General features: G+C 42.4%; 1 long non-coding RNA gene across 1 annotated transcript in view; it reads right to left on the bottom strand.

Annotated features, from left to right (window-relative positions):
* LOC147583198 (uncharacterized) overlaps positions 1-17,082 on the bottom strand; it is a 32,998-nt gene extending 15,916 nt beyond the window's left edge. Inside the window, exon 1 of the long non-coding RNA XR_015246174.1 lies at positions 16,778-17,082. This is a non-coding gene — a long non-coding RNA (uncharacterized LOC147583198). The remainder of the gene's footprint in view (positions 1-16,777) is intronic.
* Between the last annotated feature and the right edge of the window lie 4,322 nt (positions 17,083-21,404).

Genomic DNA, 21,404 nt, shown 5'->3' with positions numbered 1-21,404 from the left:
CCTGAAATTATTGTTGCACTATATGCTAATTTGGATGTAATTTATAATAATAATAATAATAATAATGAAATAAAAAGATCACACATTCTAAATATGTTCATTTGACTGAAGAACAAAACACAAAACCCTTAATTTCTAGTATGCTCAGGTTTAGACTACCTAGTTTTTAGACCATCAAATCCTTTAATAATTTTGGTAAAATGAACCAGCTCATAGCCCTTCATCAGTGATGTGGAGGTGGTCATGTTACAGTATCATTCTCCCATCCTTCTCAGCCAGAGTCCCCTAACGATGTACCACACAGTGGTGGTCACTAGATAGGATGGACAGATTTAGCAAATGAAAGTACACAAACGGCCAGCTAAATTCAAATTTCAGTTAAACAACAAATAATTTTTTTTTTCAACGTTTATTTATTTTTGGGACAGAGAGAGACAGAGCATGAACGGGGGAGGGGCAGAGTGAGAGGGAGACACAGAATCGGAAACAGGCTCCAGGCTCTGAGCCATCAGCCCAGAGCCTGACGCGGGGCTCGAACTCACGGACCGTGAGATCGTGACCTGGCTGAAGTCGGACGCTTAACCGACTGCGCCACCCAGGCGCCCCACAACAAATAATTTTTTAATATGTGTATGTCCTATGCAAATGTGGGACACACACATACAAAAAACTGTTTGTTGTTTATCTGAAATTTGAATTGACCTGAGCATTTGTATTTTATCTCGCAATCTTGTCACCAGAGACCGTTGGTTGGGATTCACCAAACACCTTTATATCCACTATTTCTTCTAATCAAAGGGATTTGAAGTGATAAGTACCAATAATGGTAGCAGCTTAAGCACTGGAAAGTCTATCAAAGGAGAAGGATGTGGGGACTTCCTAGCATCTCAGAAATCCCGTTGTGGGCAGATCCAACTTGCCTGTGAGAAGGAAGACCAGCCATAGTGATAAGGGAGAAGGGGGACAGTGGACAAGTATGTAAAAGATGCAAGGGGGGCAGAGCATCCTCCGGGGACCAGAGCAGACACGATGTGCTAGGTTTACCTAATGTCACTCCAGGGAGAGCCAACTCTGCCCAGTCTTGTCTCCTCCACCCTGAGTCTCCAGGAAAGTGGAGAACATGACCCAGTTCAGTGCTTTGGAAACCATAATATTAAGACAGAAGAACCCAACTGATTTTCAGCTTTCTTCCCTTTGCATCAAGGCCCAGAACTTTGACATAAGTTCTCATAAAGGCTTGGCAAAGATCTATAGGTGGGAAATGGAAATAGGTACCTTGATAAGCTCAAAGAAACAGTTAAATCTGAGTGTGGATCATTTAATCACAGTATCTGGAATATATAAACATGGCACATATTATCTCCCCCCACCTTTTTTTTTTTTTTTGTGGCCTCAAAATTTGATCCAAGTCTGGGAGTTAAAAAGTCCCATTTTGTGTAATCAGGTTCTGGTTGAACATGATTGCTGAATTATTTTAAATTGAAGACACATGTCTGGAGGCTGAGCTGTATGTATTATTGCAGGATGGTGTCCATTAGGTCTTATCCACAGGGGCTATCTTCAACTTTTGCCACATTCAATGCATTCTTTATACATCAGTATTTGCAAAATGGTGAATCATATATAAGGGAAAATTGGAGGGAATATGGTACTCGTTAAAGGGTGATTTTTCGAAATTATCTTGAATGCATTATTCAGACCTGTTTCCAGTCTCCCCTGCTAAGGGTCCCAGTGCTGCTTAGAAATTTTCTGGGGGGGGGGGGTGGAAAATATTTTAAAGACAATAACAATGCACAAATAAACAAAACCCAGCAGTTGTGCAAGACCCTTTTGCAAGGCTACATCTTTGAAAACTTTACAACTGAATCAACATTTACTTTAATTCCTTGTCAGCCCCAAACACTTTAAGTGTCTTAATTGCAGAGCTAAAATTGTTGCTGCTGCCATGGGCTTTCCCCTTTGAATGCACGCGTCCCTGAACCGAGGCTTTTGTCAGACTTCACTTCACAAGGGCAGACAGTTGATTTTGTAAATTGTTGCATCATGTCAAAGGCTCCTGAAGGACTCGAAGGTCGCTGGCTCTCCGTGAGGGAGACTTTGGGCTAGGAAACCCTAATGCCGAATCAGTCCCATATCCCAACTGCACCAACCATCACTCCCCTCCAGAAACGTCCTCCATACTAAGAGCCGGGATGTTGGTTGTGGGGTTGTTCGTTTTAACAGCTTTATTGAGGTATAATTTCCACACCAGAGAACTCACTCATTCAGAGTAGATGATTCAATGATTAGTAAATTTTCAGAGCTGTGCAAACATCACCATCACCTTGTTTTAAAACAATTCCATCATCCCTGAAGAAACCTGTGTCCAACTGCAGTCATTCCTCATCCTCTCTTCCAGTCTTTAGCAATCGCTAAAATACTTTGTTTCTGTAGATTTATCTTTTTCTGGATGCTTCATATAAATGGAATCATATAATATAGGAGTGGGGAGGGGGTTTGGTCTAGCTTCTCTCACTTGGTATAACTTTTTGAGGGTCATCCGCATTGGAAAATGTGTCGGTGTTTTGCTTTGACTGCTGAATAGTATTCCATTGTGTAGATATACCACATTTTTGTTCACCCAGGCATGAGTTGACACATTTACTTGGGTTACATCTCTTTTCAGGCCACTGTGAAAAAATGCAGCCGTGAATGTCCATGTACAAATTGGGCATTTTTCAATGAGTCTGAAGTAGGACTGTTAGTGTCATTCACAGTAAAGTGTAAGTTGCATTTATTTTCTATTTTTTTAAGGGGCTATCCAGGCTTTTGTTAAAGCTGCCCGTTGGCACATTCCAGAATAAAGGAGGCTTCTGAGTATACTTCAAGAATTTTTCTACCAGAGTGAGAACCTTAGCAATTCCAGGACATGATGTGGTTAAGAAAAAGGAAAGAAATTTGAAAATTTTGAGACGAAAAGCCACCTTCAGAGCGGCCTCGGCCCCTCCCGAGGCAGTCATAACCTGGAGTTTAAAGAGCTCAGACCCGCGCACGGCGGCCTCGCAGCCACTCCTTCTCGCAGCCTCTGCGCCCGCTGCCTGATGTCTGGAAGTCCTGCTGACTTAAATAACGTGGAGGCTACTCAGGGAGAAGCGAAGTTGGAAGTGGCAGGGAGGTGAACAGGTCATAACACGGGAACAGAGTTGTCAGGCTGTGTTTATTTTCATGCCTCCAAGACTTCAGCGACTGATAGGAGACGCTGGCGATTCTGTCATCGACGAATGAGCGTTGTACGTGATGGGGAAGGCGCTATGGCAAAGCGTGCCTTCGTGCGTTGCCCCCAAGTCACCCATGTAGAGCCGGGGAAGACCCATGTCATGAGAAATCCCTTCCCAGGGACCATCACAGGAAGCAGGCCTATAGAAAGCCAGACGTTTTACAGAATGTGGTACTGATCAAAGTCAAGCCCAGCATTCTTGTCTTGGCGTGTCACTGACCTTCCCTGTGGCCTTGGCCAGGGCGCTAACCTCTCTGGGCCCTGCTTTCCTCATTGCAAAATGAATGAGTTGACATCCAGATTCTTGCCTACGGTTTGTCTCCATTCTGTTTCTTTGGCGACTCTGAAAATGTCTACTTTTGAAACCCACATTTAAAAGTGACACCAGTGTCATCATCCTGTTAGCAATCAACTTACTGATGTCAAGAGACGCGAACTGGAACGCCAACTGGTGAATAATTAGCATTTGGAACACAATTTTTTTGAAAGCCGCACAGCGTCCCAGCGGCACTCCAACGCTATTTTGCGGATAGGGAAATTGTTGATTTTCCAACATATTCTCCTACAAGTCATTTCGCTTCTTTTGTGTCAGAGTTGGGAATTAAAGCAACATTTTAGGGCTTCCAGACCTTTATTGTATCGATTAATCCGGATTGCCTGGGAGCAAAGAAAATAATCATTCAAGGGCTTGTGCAAAATAATCCACCATTAAAAAAAAAAAAAAAAAAACTGACTCATTGGCCAAAAAAAAGCCATTTTTTTTTTTCTTGTTTTTGGTTTCTGGTCTAGGTTCTTATTGGAATGGTGAGATCTTGCTGCAGAAGGAGCTTGGAGGGGTTCCATTTGGACAATAGGTGGTAAGGCTTTATTCTCCCAAGAAGAAAGAACATTCCCTGATGAGAAGAACACCAGCCAGTCTTTTACCCCTCCTTCCTTGGTTGCCTGTGTTCTGTCTGTCACCAGGGAAGCAATGTGACATCTCCTGCCCAGCCTCTCACACAGCCAGCTGTTGAAGGTTGACGTTGCTTTCGTTAGGATGTCCAAGTACATCTCTTAACGGAAGCTGACAGTCTCTGCCCACTTCCCCACGGCAACAACCAGCCATGGGTCTCCCAGGGGCTCCTGTCCTTTCAAGTCCGTACAGAGCATCCCAGAGCCCTGGCCTTCTGACTGTTCTTCAAAGCCAATGACCAGCCCCATAGTAAAAGAAATCTGGGGACAGATGGCATGAAATTGAAATCACATCATCACTAGCCTCTCCCAAATGCTGGCCTGTTGCTTTGGCGAAGCTCCACAAAGCTCTGCGGCACTCCTGCTGGTCTGATGGAGGCCTCTGTCTTAAATGTGGATGCCTGAACATCAGGGCTGATAGAGAGGGAGCACATTAAAGAGGAAATTGCATTAATGTCGTGTGGTCCCTCCATGGCAATCAGAGCCACATGTGCATTTGAAGAAGTCCACATGCCACCAGACAAATGAGTAGGTCTCTTTTCACTTACAGACCCATCTGTTGTTGAAGAATAACTCCGTATCTGTGAGAAGCCATTCTGTGTTGGAAAGGGAGCCCAGTCCTTGAGATAAAGATGATTGCAAAGGTTTGTTTTGTTTTTGTTTTCTGATTTTCATCTTTGAATTTAGCTGAAAGTTAATCTCGTGAGGCCATCTGAAGCAAGTGTACAGCATGGTGGGGAGATAACTGACATTCTCTTTTGATTTGCTGTAGATAGAATAGCCAATCATGGGCTGGGGGTGGGGGGGGAAGTGGAACAAAATGAGAGAAAAAAAGGGAAGGGCCCCAGTGCCCCCTGGAGGGACGCTGGAGACTCACAGAGAAGTCCTCATGATGCTGGTTCCACTTCTAATCGCCAAACTTTCATAAATGCCCCCAGCAATGTATAGAAGCAGTCAGGATGTTTCGGTTGGTACCAACTCCTACCCCGATGATGGTAGTTTATTTTTATCATGAAGAATTATACTTCCTCCCCTCTTAAATATTTCAAACAGTGTAAATAATGTATAAGTCTATAAATGTAAGAGTATTTTAAATGGCATATTACATTTCTTCAAGTTCTAACTCAAAAAGGTAAACATAATTATTGAAAGATTAATATCTAATTCTACCCCCAGCATCATTCCAAAAGGAGGGAGAAAAGCAGGGAATTTGAAGTTGGATGGTTTGTATTTAAAAATTCCTGCCTCTCCACCTATTACTTGGATGATTCAAAAAGAGTCTGAACTTCTGTATTCTTATTTATAAAAATCAGCATAATAACAATAGTAATTATTACGACAACTTTAAAGGATTATTGTGAAAATGAAATGCTTTTTAAATGTAAAGTCCTAATTGAAAGTTATTTATTATTGTCTGTAGGAGAAAAAAAAAGGCAGTAAATGCACCGAAGCATCTGGAAAAGGTTTGTCTTTCCTAAGGGCCTGTCATTAGTGTGGGATGAGGGGAAAACTCTGAAAACACCGAGACGAGAAGTGAGCTAGTTTGAACAACTTCCTTGTCTGCAGTTTTCTTTCCGATCATGTCTCTAGGACTTCCTCGCTTCTTGAACGTACTTCTGTATGCTTCGGAGACAGAAAGATATTGCTGTCAAAGAACTCAAAATTGTGTCAGAGAAAATCCACCCCCCGCCCCCGCCATCTTGCATCTCTTCCAACGCCCTTTCCTTGGAGATCAGACACATTTTCCTGGCAAGATGTTCATTATTCAAATGTTACTTTGCAATTTCCTTCAACTTCTGCTCTGCTTCAGGTTAAACTATGCCTCTATTTCAGGATACAGGGAAACTTTGAAGAATGAGAAATTGGCGTCAATTGTGGATAAACTTCTGGAACAGTACCAGCAAAAATAGGCTTTGACACTATCACCTTCGTCATGGTTGATTGTAAATGATTCATCACTTTCTTGCTCATGTTATTGTAAAAAATACTGGAGTCCTGAGTTTCTAAATTAATAAAACCCCTTATCAACAACACACTGTTCGTTTAATAACTTATTCCTGACAACGACCTATTGTATGAACACATATTGATCACAGTACTGCATTGCTTACCCATGGGGTCAGAATTATCCACACCTCTGTAGGTCAGGTGCACCACAAGGTTTCCTTTGGTTAATTCACACGGAGAAGGTAGGAAAGACTGGGAACAGGAGACAAGCAGGTATGATGCTCAACAGAAAGGATCCCTGAGTTTGGAGAAAAGGAGCCTGAGATGGCACGTTATTTAAAGGACTGTATCTTTTTAAAGTTACACACTGCCAAAAATCCGTATGCACGTTACAATCTCTGGATTGAGTTGGGAAGCGTATGGGTAGAGTGATGAGATGATCTTAAAAGTTTTCATTTTCGTCTGGATGTTATAGAGACAAGCAGTTGCTGTTATAATCCTTCTAGCTAAGCATTCTGAAGTTTTTCGGAAGGGGGATGGTCAGGGATACTTTTGAAATTTTGATAAAGATCTGTCTTCTAAGATAAAAGCAAATACAAAACTTTGCCCAACAACTAAAGGCACTTCATGGATTGCCTGAACTTCATATTACAAATAACTGAAGTACTTCTGTATCTCCTGATATTATTTATGTAATCAATAGTATTGATCATTAGTATAATCATATGTGATAAATAGTAATTATTTTTTCCAAAGCTTTTTTAGCCCTGAATACACAGCAGATGACAAAGACATCACCCTTCTGTTAACTTTTTAAATGTAATCAGGTTAATAAAAAATAAAGCTCTTCCCCAATGATTCTCCAATTCTTTGTTTTCCAGAAGGGACCTATATCTTTGCATCTCTCTATCTGTTTATTTTACTGTTGGTCACTGCTGTAACGATCTTTCTGAGAGAAGAAACAAGTAAAACCAACCTAGAGAACCATCCCAGTGAGAGAAACCCCCAGATAAAGAAAAGAAGTAGAACATATAGTAATTCCTCTTTGCAGAAAATGAGTTAGGACTAAATCTCTTCCATAAGAAACAGATTTTCCATGCAAATGAAACCTAGGTTTTATTTTTAAGTATAGCGTTCTCATATTTTTGAAGAATGATGGGAGCTGTAATATGCTAGCATCTTACCCGTTTTACCAAGAGTTAAGATATATCAAAACTTTTATAACCTATGTCAAAGCACATAAAGACCTTTTAAATTTTAGCAAAGGTTTTCATTTAAACAAATCAACGTTTTGAAAGATGTTGTCTTTCTCAAGTAAATAGTTGCATCAATTCATACTCTTCTTTGTCAACAATTTTTAAAAGTATTTCTTAGTATAATAAAATCAAAGCATCACACGGCCAATTTAAACATCAAAAATTAATTTCAAACAACCAAAAATTATAAAAAAGCATATTTTGGTTTTCATTTTCACCAAGTTATAGTATTGAAAATACCCGGGTCAAGGGATTTATTGATGCCACAAAGCCTCCTGTGTTATTTACCAAAGAACCAAAAAAGAAAATAATTACATATGGGCAGATTATATAGGTAAGAATATTGTTTAATTGTACTTTAAGTGGAGTCTCCAAGGTGGCTGCTTTATATAAGAAAATAGCCCACAAACATAAAATTTATAAGTGGACTGCTCTGCATTTGTAGGGAGAGTGTTTCCCTTTCAGAATTACAGATGTATAAAAATCATGCGTCTCCGCTGGTGAAAGACCAGTAAACTTTCACGTGTTCTGTAAAAACTTAAAATGCTGGAGGCCAATTCCCACAAAATTTAATGATCTTTCTGCTAATAAAAGCCAACTTCTTTTAAAAAAATAAGGAAAAGAAACAAAATATATATATTCTAAGTGTAGTATTTGCAAATTTTGTAGAAAGGAGTGTGAGAAATCACCTATTTTATATTTTTAGTTTGCTCATGTTTGCTAAAGTCAATTCTATTCACAGAAATAAATGGGCATGTGAAATAAACACTGATGTGCCGGAGTCATCTCGTCATACCCTGCTTTGAAGGAAACCAGTTCTTGTTGAAAAAATGACAATAAGGTAAAAAAAAAAAAAAAAGAGGTAGGAAGGACAGTGTACCCCCTACCCATATGCTGTATGCTACGTTTCTCTTTCATTATTTGGAACTAAGCATGTCTTCTCTTAGAATCAAATATTCCACTGGGTGGAAGGATTCCCTGTCTGGCTCACAAAATTCAGAATAACCCACAATTTAGCCTGCTTTATGTACGAATAGAGTTTATGCAGCCGTCAGGTAAAACACTTTCTATAGGAAAACTCATTGTCTATCCCATCTCGGGGCTTCAGTAATCCCACCATGGGGGCCACGGGAGTGGCTAGGGGTTAAGGGAGGAGGGAAAGACAGTGTTAATCTCGATGGCTATGAATTCCTAAATCCTCTAAGATTATTTTAAAAGATAAAATCATGACTCTCATACGAATACAAAATGAACTTGTGTCAAAGATTTTTTTTTTTTTTAACTCATTAATTCGTGAGGAAACAAGTAAGATGTTGCCACTGGGTCAAAATTCAAGGAATCGCACATATATGGGCACTAAGGAATGCTGAGATGAATTTGCATAGAAGGGCAAAAGGGTCTATCCAGAGAGCAATGATCAATTACATTCTACTAGACACGAGTAATTTGCATTTCTATAGATAAGAATTATTTTCATTATTATCAGCTTTCTACAACTTGCAGAAGTATAAAACAGCTGGATAAACAATGAAAAGTGGAGATAACTACACGAATGCATCACACTCAGTAACTTCTCTTCCATCTGTCACGAAGTGTTTCTCAATTTTTCCTGACCCTGTGTATCACCACAGAGTCCTTTCAGGTCAATCATATCCTGATACTGTGAATTGGGGAAGAAATACTGAATTCCAGATAGCAGCCCCCCCACTGTCTATTAATAAAGTCCATACTAGGGTTTCCCAACAGAAATATAATGCAAGCCACAAATTCAGTCATGCATGTCATTTTAAATTTCCTGGTGGCCACTACAGGGGAGGGCCACCATACACTAAATTTAGAGAAGAAAAAGAAAAAGAAATAATTACAATTAATTTTAGTAAAATGATTAATAAATGTATGCAATCATTTCACTTCAACATACAACATATAAAAGAATTAATAAGGTAATTTACATTCTTTTTTTTTCTTTTTTCTTTTTGGTTACAAGCCTTCAAAAGCCAGTGTATATTTTACCCTTATAACACATCTTAATTCAATTTTTTTTAAATTTTTTTTTAATGTTTATTTATTTTTGAGACAGAGAGACACAGAGCATGAACGAGGGAGGGTCAGAGAGAGAGGGAGACATAGAATCGGAAGCAGGCTCCAGGCTCTGAGCTGTCAGCACAGAATCCGACGCGGGGCTCGAACTCACGGACTGTGAGATCATGACCTGAACCGAAGTCGGCCGCCCAACCGACTGAGCCACCCAGGTGCCCCTTAATTCAATTTTTTTTTAACGTTTTATTTATTTTTGAGACAGAAGAGACAAAGCCTGAACGGGGGAGGGTCAGAGAGAGGGAGACACAGAATCTGAAACAGGCTCTAGGCTCTGAGCTGTCAGCACAGAGCCCGACGCGGGGCTCGAACTCACAGACCGTGAGATCATGACCTGAGCCGAAGTCGGGCGCTTAACCGACTGAGCCACCCAGGCGCCCCTAACACATCTTAATTCAAACTAGCCACATTTCAAATGTTTTACTAGCTACACGTGCCAGTGGTGACCAGACAGCGCAGGTCTGTATAAATCAAACATTCATGAGCTGGCTAGGTTTTGCATTTTTCAAAATAGTAATTAAAACACTTAGCTCTGTCTCAGCCCTTTCTGCGTCCAGATCATTATTTTCAAGGTAGCCGGGTTCCCAGATTTCCTCGTTTTGGAACAAAGCGTGATCAGCGCCTAGGGAAACTGTAATTTGAAGTAGCTGTCTGGTGTGGCCCCATGAATTTTCTCATTAGCAGTCTGTACTGTTGTCTTTTCCCGGGGAGACCATACTCACCCTTGTGATGTGAGAGAGAGAGAGAGAGAGAGAGAGAGAGAGCAACGTGTACTCGGGGACACGGCGATAACCATAATAATAAACATAATACTGCTTTGCTTGTCACCTGAGTGAGAAAGCGCCCGTCAAAAACATTAACTTTTTTATTTTCATATCACCCTTGTGAGACAAAGAGAGGAGGGACATTTCTCATAATCCCTCTTCCACTGAAGAAAGACAGGAGACATTTTTCTTCTTTGCAAGGGAGTCACTAAGGTATATCCACCTCAGCATCTTGTGTATTGTATAGAACTTAACTGGGCACAAACAGATCCCATTCAGAGTTCTTCCTCTGGAAGGGGGAAAGGCCCATCTCCACAGCACGCCCACCACCTCCTCAGAACTGCATCCGTGCCAGGTGGGCGAGAGCAAGAAGGAAATAGAAGTGAGCCCCTACTTCTCTGTGGGGCCACAGCGGGGCTGGTGTGGGGAACCTCCCTCTTTAAACCAACATGTTCCAAATCGCTATATTTATTTACTGCTTTTTATTGGGACTTCTCCCCACAGGGGTTTCTGAGAAAAGAATGAAAGTCCGGGGGTCAGACAACCCACTGGGATCCCTCATAAAAAAACTTTATTTCTGGGGTGCCTGGGTGGCGCAGTCGGTTAAGCGTCCGACTTCAACCAGGTCACGATCTCGCACTCCGTGAGTTCGAGCCCCGCGTCGGGCTCTGGGCTAATGGCTCAGAGCCTGGAGCCTGTTTCAGATTCTGTGTCTCCCTCTCTCTCTGCCCCTCCCCCGTTCATGCTCTGTCTCTCTCTGTCCCAAAAATAAATAAACGTTGAAAAAAAAAATTAAAAAAATAAAAATAAAAAATAAAACAATGTTTATAAAAAAAAAAAAAACTTTATTTCAGATTGTTCTGGAGTAACACTTGGAATTCTTCCTTTCCTAGTATAGTTCTGGTGTTTTATATAACTTGAGCCAGGAGAATAAGCCATAGCGCCGTGTGTGTGTGTGTGTGTGTGTGTGTGTGTGTGTAAGAGAAAAAGAGAGAGAGAGAGAGGCAGAAACAGAGACAGAGAGGGGGAGAAACAGGGAGAGAGAGAAAAGCCAAAGGCTACCCTAAAACCCAAAACCTAAGACCTTCTTCCCCATTTTCTTAGGACCCCAGGGACTAAAATCAGTGCCCAGTGGCCTACAGATTGCCTTTCAATCCCCTCCCCCTCCTCTCATACAATGCCCCTCCTCGAAACGCAAGTCCTTCTGTGCACCCCCCACACCCACCCAATCAACTATTTTGACTGTGGTGGCTGCCATTTGCAATCATCACATCCTATGCGTGAATGGCACTTTTACCACCTGGGGGACAGTCATCCATTCAACTGGCAGTGTTTGTCTGTATTTACCATTAGCTGTTTAATAGTGACCTATTGAAGCTCTAGGCCATATAATGTTTGAATAAGGAGGAGCACCGTTCAGAAGAGACATGAGCTGAATTTAAGAAGGGGGCTATTGCTTTCCTACTCTAAACAGAAATGATGATAAAACCAGAACCCAGAAAGGGCTCCTCACCCTTCATCCCGGCGTGAGGGGGTTTCGTTTCTCTGCCGAGCCTTCTTTGAGTGCTGGCTCCTCCAGGTTTCCAGTGCATTCCAGGGAGAGAGATAGAAACCAAAGCAAACAAAGTGCCCCCATAGGACCCTCTCCTCCTTCCAAAAAGCTTCTATTTTTAATTCTCTGCAGCTTTTAAAACAGTTGAATGGGGAGGTTTCAACAGTCTGTGGTGGAAGAGAATTCCTGCTTTCTCTAAGGACGCCCACTTTAGATAATCCCAGCTGGCCACGGGACCCAGGGCCCAGGCTGGACGAACGGGTTTTCTTAGCGGTTCCTTTTCAGCGTGTTCTGTCATCACAGAGTAAACTTGTAACAACTGTGTTTTCCTCTCCACAAAGAAGTTAGAAAGCATGTTTTGAGCTGCTTGCTAACGGCATGCAAAACGTACCCACTTTTCCCCTGAGCATCCAGCTCTGATGCCAAAAGTAGGCTTTACCAGTGCCTGGTACTTTGTATGGGTGCTTGACTTTAAACCAGGGATCCCTAAGCTCTCTGTGGGACTTCTCGTTCACTCCACATCCACCCTGCAACGTGGGTGGCCAAAGGCGAGCCCGTCTCTGCCAGGTGGGGAAACGCGGCCGACACATAGAACGTGGCAAGTGTTTTTCCCAAGCACGTATGGAGAATGTGAGCGGCAAAAGTCAACATGCCCTGTGTGGCTCTGTCTGGTTTGGGGCCTCGGGGCCACTCTGTCCCGAACACACGTTATAGGGGGTCATCCTGTAGGCATCCGGTGAGCATTTGTTGTCCAGCTGCCAGGATATGCATTTGGCACACATTTCTTACTCCCTGATTCCCAAAAGCTATGCCGCCACGCCAGTGTGAGGCTGGCATTGGGCACCCCTGAACACGGGGACCACAGGAGGAGCAGGATTTCTTAGGCTGTCCTCCACGTTACCCCAGGCTGCCTTGCTAGAGCTGTCAGCATTTGCAGGGCACATTTTCAAAAAGACACATTGAAGGCAATTGGCCATAGAAAGCACTAGACCCAAATAACCTCTCAGGGTTCTTAAGGACAGGACTTGAAGGGTGGGAAGGAAGCGCCAAGTTAGCTGCAGGCGTGAAGGTGATGAGAAGGGCTTCAACCGAATGGAGAGTTAGACGGCCCGGGTTTCAAAGTTCTTTCTGCCTCCTAATGTTACAGTCATTAAACCAAGAATTTAAATCCTTCGCCAAAATGCACTATTTCCTAATACAGATCTCTTACTTGGCAAAATGCTACTTATAAATGTCTCCTCCTCTTCTCTCCAGCTTTCAGAGCTCAACTAGAGCCCATTTTATATTAAATAAGAAACAAAGCAGTAGAAACCACGAGAACTAATGTGTCTGGGCCCATCCCCTGCCCCGTTATTTCATCTCAACTCTGAATCCAGTGAAGCCCTATTAGCAATTCAGCCATGAACTTGCTGCATAAAGTGGGGGAAGATCTGGAGCATATGTTTTCAATTCATTTACACTTGACTCATCAAAATGGGCTGCTTTAAAAAAAAAAAAAAGAGCTATTTGATGTTTAAGGAATTGTTTCCACCTTTTAAAATAAACCCTTCTAGGGTCTTTCTCTGTCCACATCAGGAAGCTGCAGAATGCAGGGAACTCAAATGCAGGAAGGTTCAGGGACGGTTCAAAACTCAGAGCCATGAATTTAGAGAGGGTTCAAAAGTTGGCAAAGTGAACCCTCTCATCCCTGCCCACAAATAATAAATAACAATCACAACAAGGAAGAGGAGAAAGGGGAAAGCCACTGGAAAGCCATAAGTCATCCTGTCTTCAGCCTTACAGCTCTCTCCAATAAAGCAGGAGTTTTTCAGAGGACTTTGGTGGTGCTGCCTGCAGGGAGCTGAGCTTGTCTTCTGTCGTAAATTACCTTGCTGGGGATAAGCTTTCTTCCAGGTCCAACAGACAAGCAGTTCTGCAAGACCCATCACCCAGTGCTGGGCTTCTTAAATTATCTTTCATCTGGTTGTGACATCTGAAAAGCTAGAGGGAGAACGATCACCCCCACTCTGACCTTCCCATACCGCTAGGGTTTTCTTTCTTATAAAGAACGACACCACAAGAAATAGACACGACAGCATCCTATTTGCAAACAAAAATCGGGGGAGGAAACAGAGCTTTCTCTACGCATCTCCAAACAAATACAATGTTCTCAAACTCGTCCACGCTAAACTAAAGATTTATTTATTTTTTTTAATTGAGATGTGACCCTAAGTCCTTTTCCCTACCGAGGTAGCCCTCCTGATGCTTAAAATCACCACGTGGGGGAAGTGAGGACGGGAGGAAGACTTAAATTTCCCTTCATTTGCACTTTGCAATCAACAACCTCGCTGCAGGATTTGGACCATGTTCAGATGCACACGCACCCAGACAGCCATGTGCACGCAAACATCTGAGGACCCGGAATAATTCGAGTAAATGGCAGCAGTGCCTTGAAATGTGATCAAGCCTTGAGAGCAGGTACCAGGCCAAGAGAAATAACTCTTATCCATAAACAGTTCCGTAGTAAATCAGAAAGTCTTTTCTTCCATATGTCACCTGGCATGTTTAATTTGTCTGCTTTGACAGGATTGTGGCAAGCAGTGCTGACCGTTGGTGAAATGAGAATGGGCAGGATGTCGGGCGTGGAAGGGCACGGTGAAGGGTATACACAGTGGGCATCTCAGAAGTGCTTGCAGGCTAGCTCCATGTGATGGAGAATACAAAAGAAGGAAACAAAGATCTCAGATATCACAGGTTTGAAACACATCAAGCCGATGGGCAGATACAGGAACAGTCATATTGTCCAAGAAATTTAACTGTTTTCTTTCCTCGCTTGCTTCTCCTTGGAATTTGGCCTTTGTCGCAAATGCTAGGAAATAACATAGATCTATTCATTTTCATTTGAGCTGTTTACTTCTGGAACACAAGATTTACACCATAGACAGGAAAACGTATGCTTTCCAAAGTCTGCACCTCCTGAACAGGGGTAGCCAGTGAATTTATTAGTGTCAGACTGGCTGACCTTGGATCTGGTCATACAATTTGTTGTGAAAAGAAGAGCTCTTCACCTGGAGAAGAAACACGCCTGATCTGGATTTTGAGTTCTTATACTTTATTTATTTGGGAAGAAGGACCCTAGTTACTAGCTGTGAAGCCCAATGTTCCCTTCTCTGAACCAGCTTGGACACCATGATTACCTTCACTGCTGAATCGGTATAGAAAGGACACCATTTCATCCTACCCTGTGAATTAGGAATGATCTATCCTGTTTTGCAAATGAGTAAACTGAGACCCAGACAGAGATCAAGTTGTTACTCCAAAGTTACCTAGTGGCAAGGTCTGTATTCAATTTGCCATTGGTGATATACATATACCTTAATTCTTTGTGTCCATTTCCTCTTTTCTATTTTATACAAGAGAAGTGTAATGCATACACATAAAAGTGCATAAATATTCTGTTCGACAAATCCAACACCTGGATCAAGAAACAGATCATTTCCAGCCCACAAGCCTTCATTGTGCCCTCCTTCATTACTCACCCCCCTTAACAATTATATTCCCTTCTCTTTTCATGCCAGGGGACCAGGGTGGGTGTAATATTTGGTCATGAGCACGTGCTTCGGAAGGAGACCACCCGGGCAGAAATCCTGCCACACCTTTCACCAGTTGATAACTTCTGTGTCTCAGTTTTCCCAACCTTGAAATGGGGGTATTCACCGAACTACTTCACAAGATCATGGTGGAGATAGTATACCTGAAGAGCTTAGGTCAAGGTAAATCGAAAACCTCCGGGAAAACCCTCAGGAAGTACCAGCTACTATTCTTGCTGGAACATTCATCCCCACTCTCAGAGACTGGCCATAGGAGACCAAAGAGACACGATAGGAGAGCAAGGGAGAGAAAGAGGAATTCTAAGCAAGCAGGTGCTGAACGTCAGCAGCAGAAATAAACCCATCTCTAGGTTGGGGAGAGGAATACAGCCCAACAGGTTGAGGAAGAGCTAACTAAGCTAGACAGCTTTCCAGTTGCACCGAATCAAGTTTTCTGAGTAAAACTGTTATTTGAAACATTATGCTCTGTACCTGTGCAAATAACTCAGATGCCAAAATGAGTAGGCACGCGTGCTGTTTTAGATCGCCCGTGAACTTCCCGTGACCCTCATCGTCTAGAATTCAATGGATACTTTAAAATTTCTTCCAGTAGAGAGAAACGGGGCGTGAAGTCTTTTCTACCCAATTCACAGTTTAATTCCTGACATAACTTTTTAAGTAAAATAGATTCAGGCGTTTTTCCATGTCACATTTTTAACTATTTTTGCACCACTTGAAATGCTTTTTACCCATTTAACTTAGAACTTCTCAAAATTCTCTGCAGTGTAAATCAAAAGGAAGTAGCTTGTTTAAAGCATAGATTCTGAGAAACCAGAAACCTCAGGAAAATAAAAATAGAGGATTAAGAACTTGCCATGAAAATGTCTTTTTTTTTTTCCAGCCCAAAGGAGGGCATGTACTGCAACATCTCCACATTTAACGAAATACTTAATCAAGTTATCAGCGTTAAAAATGAAAAGAGAAAAAAAAAAAAAAAGAACATCTTTTCAAGTAATACTAAAAATGATCAGCATATAAGAGAAATTTGAACGAGTTGACCACAATAAAACATCAACATGGTTCAGGTTCCCAACAAGTGTGACCATGGATAGAGACCTGATGTATTAATTTGTTCAGTCAGGACTGGGGTTAGGAAAACTGAAAATGGATAAGAAAAGAGGCCCATGCTTGATTCTTTCTTCTCTCTCTCTCTCTCTCTCTGTCTCTTTGCCCCCTTTGTCCTTACCCTCCCTCTCATGCCTCTGGTTTTCTTTTTCATATTTGATTGTGAGATAAGCAGACCAGAAATAACTATTAAACTCCAACTCTGTGCGCTTTCCAGTTCTGATAGATCTTTTCAAGGCAATGGAGATAATGTTACTTACAGAGCTTGTCAACAGCGTGGCCATGTGGCCGGCCGGGCCCTCTGTTTAAAAGGAACAGGATGCTTCCTTCCTGGGTGGCTGGCTGGAGCTGGAACAGCACATGATGTTCAAGATAAGAAAACGGAAGTTCCAAGCACTGAGCTTGTGTGGTTTAACCAAATGAGGTAAAACGAGAAATGGAAGGACAGTGAGAAGCTGCCTTATACGCAGCCTCGTGTCAGAGTGGCGCGGGGATTTGGAGCCGGACAGCATCTCTCTCAATCACAGTGGGAAGGCCTTGTCCCCTGCTCCCTAGCTCTGCTTGGATGTAAATATGAGATAAAGCAGCTTTGTTACCTTTTAGGGATATCGTAAATACCAAAGAGATCACTGTAAAGTGATTCTTAATGCCCTTGAGCTTGCTTTGAAAGATTAAGTAAATGGAATTTATAATTTCTAGTCCCGCGGCTGAAGATTGTGTCCACCCATTTCTAAAACCAGGGGTTACTGTTTCCTCCCTTAGAATCCTCCAACCCTTGAGGCAACTGAGCTCATTCTGAACAGGATGTTGGCCATCATCTCAGCCATGGGAATCGGCATGCAGACTTTGCCCCAAGCTGACCCCGCCATGGACCACACGACCAACTTTCTGTCCAGAACAAGATCTGGTCACCGCCACGTTCTTCGGAACCTCGGGTTCCTCATCTGTAAAACGAGGATGGTAACAATATTAGTTCCTGCCTCATGGAGGTATTTCTGCTCAGCCTGCTGCAGTCTACAGGTGGGCGGGGAAAGAGACATACCTGGTCATCGCTAGCTCTGTGACCCTCAGCAAATCACTTCAATGTCTGGCTGCCCAGTCCCTCATCTGCGAAATGGGAAGAAGAAGAGCTGCCTCATAGTGAGTTCAATGTCATGTAACTCCGTAAGTTATTATTACTGACCTGGCTTCTCTTGTTCTGACTTACATTTTCAGTCTCTCTTATTTGTGGACATCTGACAGGAGCCAGTGATGCCCCTGGCTTCATCCTAGGCTCTCCTCCATGGATACAACTTGGACTCTCCCCTTATAGGTCAAGAGGCTCACACCAACTCAGGTCCCACCTGTCTGGCTGGAACTCATCTGGGCCTTATCATCCCCTACCATGGGGAGGTGGGGTGGGGGTATGGACTGACCCACTTTAGGAAGCCACTGCCAAATAATCAAAATGGGCTTCTCCTCAGCCCCTAGACTCTCTCCCTTGACTCACTGTTTATGCTGTCTTCTGGGATGGTGCCCTTTAACTGGTTTTTCAGGCATTCCTCTCAGTAAAACATTTTTCAGCACAAACACCAATATAGATTTATAGATTATCTACATATAATGCTCCGTTGATATCTTTTGTGCATTCCGAAAACACAAACACACGACACAGAAATTTTTAAAGAATGACATTAGAAAGTTCATAGAAAAATAAATTTAATCGTTTTCTTCATACACCCCAAGAGACCATCTTCGGTTCCCTCTGCTGCTGTCCAACCTTCCTGGCCCGGTGGGAAGAGTACTATCCTGTGGGATGCTGGGCGTCCTACCCTAGTGACAGCTGTGCACACGCTGAAACCCAAGAGCAGGTCTACGGCCGAAATGAGCCCCCATTCTCAGCACGGGACCGTCGCCCCAAGTCAGGTCAGCCCGGTGGCCAAGTGACCTGTGTCGTCAAGCAGGGCCCATGCCCGGAAGGGTCCCTTGCTTGGTTAAATGACAGATATCAGCATCTTGACATTCATAAAATTCTTATCCTTGAACTTGTGAGGTGCAATGGGACAAGGGAGTCTGCATGTGAGTGGAGGAGACGTGCACAGCATGGGTGTCTCCCGTTCCTTGCTCCCCTGTTCACATACAGCTTTGGCAATGCCTCACGGGCACAGCATTCCAGCGGACCCAGCATGTGTTGGAGTTTAGCGAGACTCAAACTGAGTACAAGGTAAGCATGTTATGGAAGCCATCTGCTTCCAGAGTGTGGTAGAATGCGCACACTTCAAGAAGTGAAATAAAAACAATGGGGTTAGTTTCGTGAAGTGTTTCCACTGCTCTGGTAAGAATTAAATTCATATGCATGTACGCACTATGAAAAACAAATTGTATAATTTCAGTGATTTCGAAGACAGGTTAAGTGCTCTTCTATCCGCATTGAAAACTGGCATTCCACGCTATAAAGATGAATGGTATAATTCATGCTAATAATTTAAAATTTTAACTTTTGTTTACTTAAAATGACATCAGACAGCAAATAAAAAAAGACCATGACAAGTAAGAAAGAGACTGTAAAGAAAAGAAAATATTTTCTGTTTTAGTACTTTTAATGCCCCTTTTTTCTTGCTTTCTGAACAAGAAGTCTCACTATTTTACACTGTGACAAACCCTGACCCATGTCCAAATGACCAACCTCTCTCTATCAAGAGAGAAGATTGTGCCTCTGTTTTGCCCCAGAAAGAGATAATGCCCTTCCAAGACCATGGTTAATACATTCAGTTGATTTCCTGCTTCATATTTCATTCATTCAACAAATATTTGTGCCTGTGTATAGTTACAATTTAAATACAAAGCACTAACTATTTGCCCAAGAGAATAAGTACTTCTTCTACCCTGTTTCTGACACAGCAGAAAATGCCTGCCGAAATGGAAAGATCTCAGTTCAGAAGCATACTGCTAGGGAACTCGGGGACTGAGCCCTAGAAGAACCACCCCCAGGCATTCTTCACCCACACCCAGGAGCTAATGATTTCCAGAGGTGGTCACCGCAAAGAATTCACAGGAACATGGGTCACCGTGTCCAGGATCATGTCAAGAAGAGAAGGTCAACAGCTCCAAATATTTCAGAGGTGAAAAGGTCATTCTTATAAATACCGTATCCTTCACATCCAGCACACCACGGTACGTGCTTTGCCACAGTTTGGTGGGCCACCAGCTGCCACCAACGGAGCCTCCATCCAAAAGAAATTCCTCAGTCTTCACCAGCCAGATGTCACTCTTACATCTTGGTTGACAGCTTCTTCCAAGAGTGTGCATGCATCGGGCTTTTGCTATGCAATGGGCTGAGCCAGTGGTTCCTAAAGTGTAGCCCAGGGACCTCTGGGGGTTCTTGAGACCTTTCCAGTAGGTTCATCCAGTTAAAACTATTTTCATAATAATACTGAAATGTTATTTGCTTTTTTCACTTTCGTTCTCTTAAGAGTTTACACTGTAGTGTTCTAGAAGCTACATGACGTGAGGATTTCTTGTGTTTCTTGTATTCTTGTATTTTAAAGATCCATTTTAATTTCTTTAAAAAAAATTTTTTTTAACATTTATTCATTTTTGAGACAGTGAGAGACAGAGCGTGAGCAGGGGAGGGGCAGAGAGAGAGAGGGAGACACAGAATCCGAAGCAGGCTCCAGGCTCTGAGCTGTCAGCACAGAGCCTGACGCGGGGCTTGAACCCATGAACCCTGAGATCATGACCTGAGCCAAGTCAGACGCTTAACCGACTGAGCCACCTGGGCATCCCTATTTTAATTTCTAATATAGTTAATATTTATAAATGTAAGCTCTCTCAGGTCATCAATAATTTGGAGTCATAAGACCAGAAAGTTTGAGAAGCACTGGACTGAGTCCACTAGGTATATATCACCTTTTCCATCTCTTCAAAGATGGGTCTTCTCTCTCCTCCCCAAGATAATTCTTTCTCACAGACCCAGCAGTTTCCAGTGATCGTCAGAACTCACTGAGGAGATCGCCATGTCAATGACCAACAGGCAGATGACTGTAATTCAGCCTCGGTCACTTCAGCAAGCAGAATGCTGATGGTGTGCACCTGTAGGGCTCTGCAAAGTGATTCTTCATATGACATAAGTCACACACTATGTTTTATGGAAGAATGGGATTTAAACTGTCTTTGCATAAAGAACCATCTAGTATACATCAATTTTTAAAGTACATTAAAAGAATACAACTGGGTTTCCCCCAACAATTAATTAATTAGTTAATAAGTTAGATGAATTGCATCCAACAGGGCATATATCTGGAAAAGGAAAGCTCCGCCTCTTCCTAAAGAACGTCTACAACACACACACACGAACCCCGTCTTGGACACATATGGTATTTAATACATACCTGTTACAGAACAACCAACGCTTTTACCTTTTCATGAACTGTGAGTCATTCTGCCCCAGAGAGGGCTTTCTGAGCTTCATAAATATTGATCATACTCCCTAAATTCTAACAGGCAGTTTCCTCAAATATGAATGATACTTCTCAACTTCACTCTTTATTTTCCGTATTCAGTCACATTGCTGACGACCATGGAAGAAAAAGATATTCCATATAAACAGAGACTCCTGATAACTGAGGCTTCGTCACTTCAAAGTCTTTCTTTCTTCCTTTCTTCCTTTCTTCCTTCCTTTTTCTTTCTTTCTTTCTTTGTTTCTTTCTCTTCCTTCCTTCCTTTCTTTTTCTTTCTTTCTTTCTTTCTTCCTTCCTTCCTTCCTTTCTTTTTCTTTCTTTCTTTCTTTCTTTCTTTCTTTCTTTCTTCCTTCCTTCCTTTCTCTTTCTTTCTTTCTTTCTTTCTCTTCCTTCCTTTTCTTTCCTTTCCTCTCTTTTCTTTTCTTTTCTTTCCTTTCCCGTTTCCTTT

This window comes from Puma concolor, chromosome A2 (assembly GCF_028749965.1).
Source record: "Puma concolor isolate L17-30 chromosome A2, mPumCon1.1.hap2, whole genome shotgun sequence".
In the NCBI taxonomy this organism is placed as follows: domain Eukaryota; kingdom Metazoa; phylum Chordata; class Mammalia; order Carnivora; family Felidae; genus Puma; species Puma concolor.
This window is presented reverse-complemented; position numbering and strand designations above follow the sequence as displayed.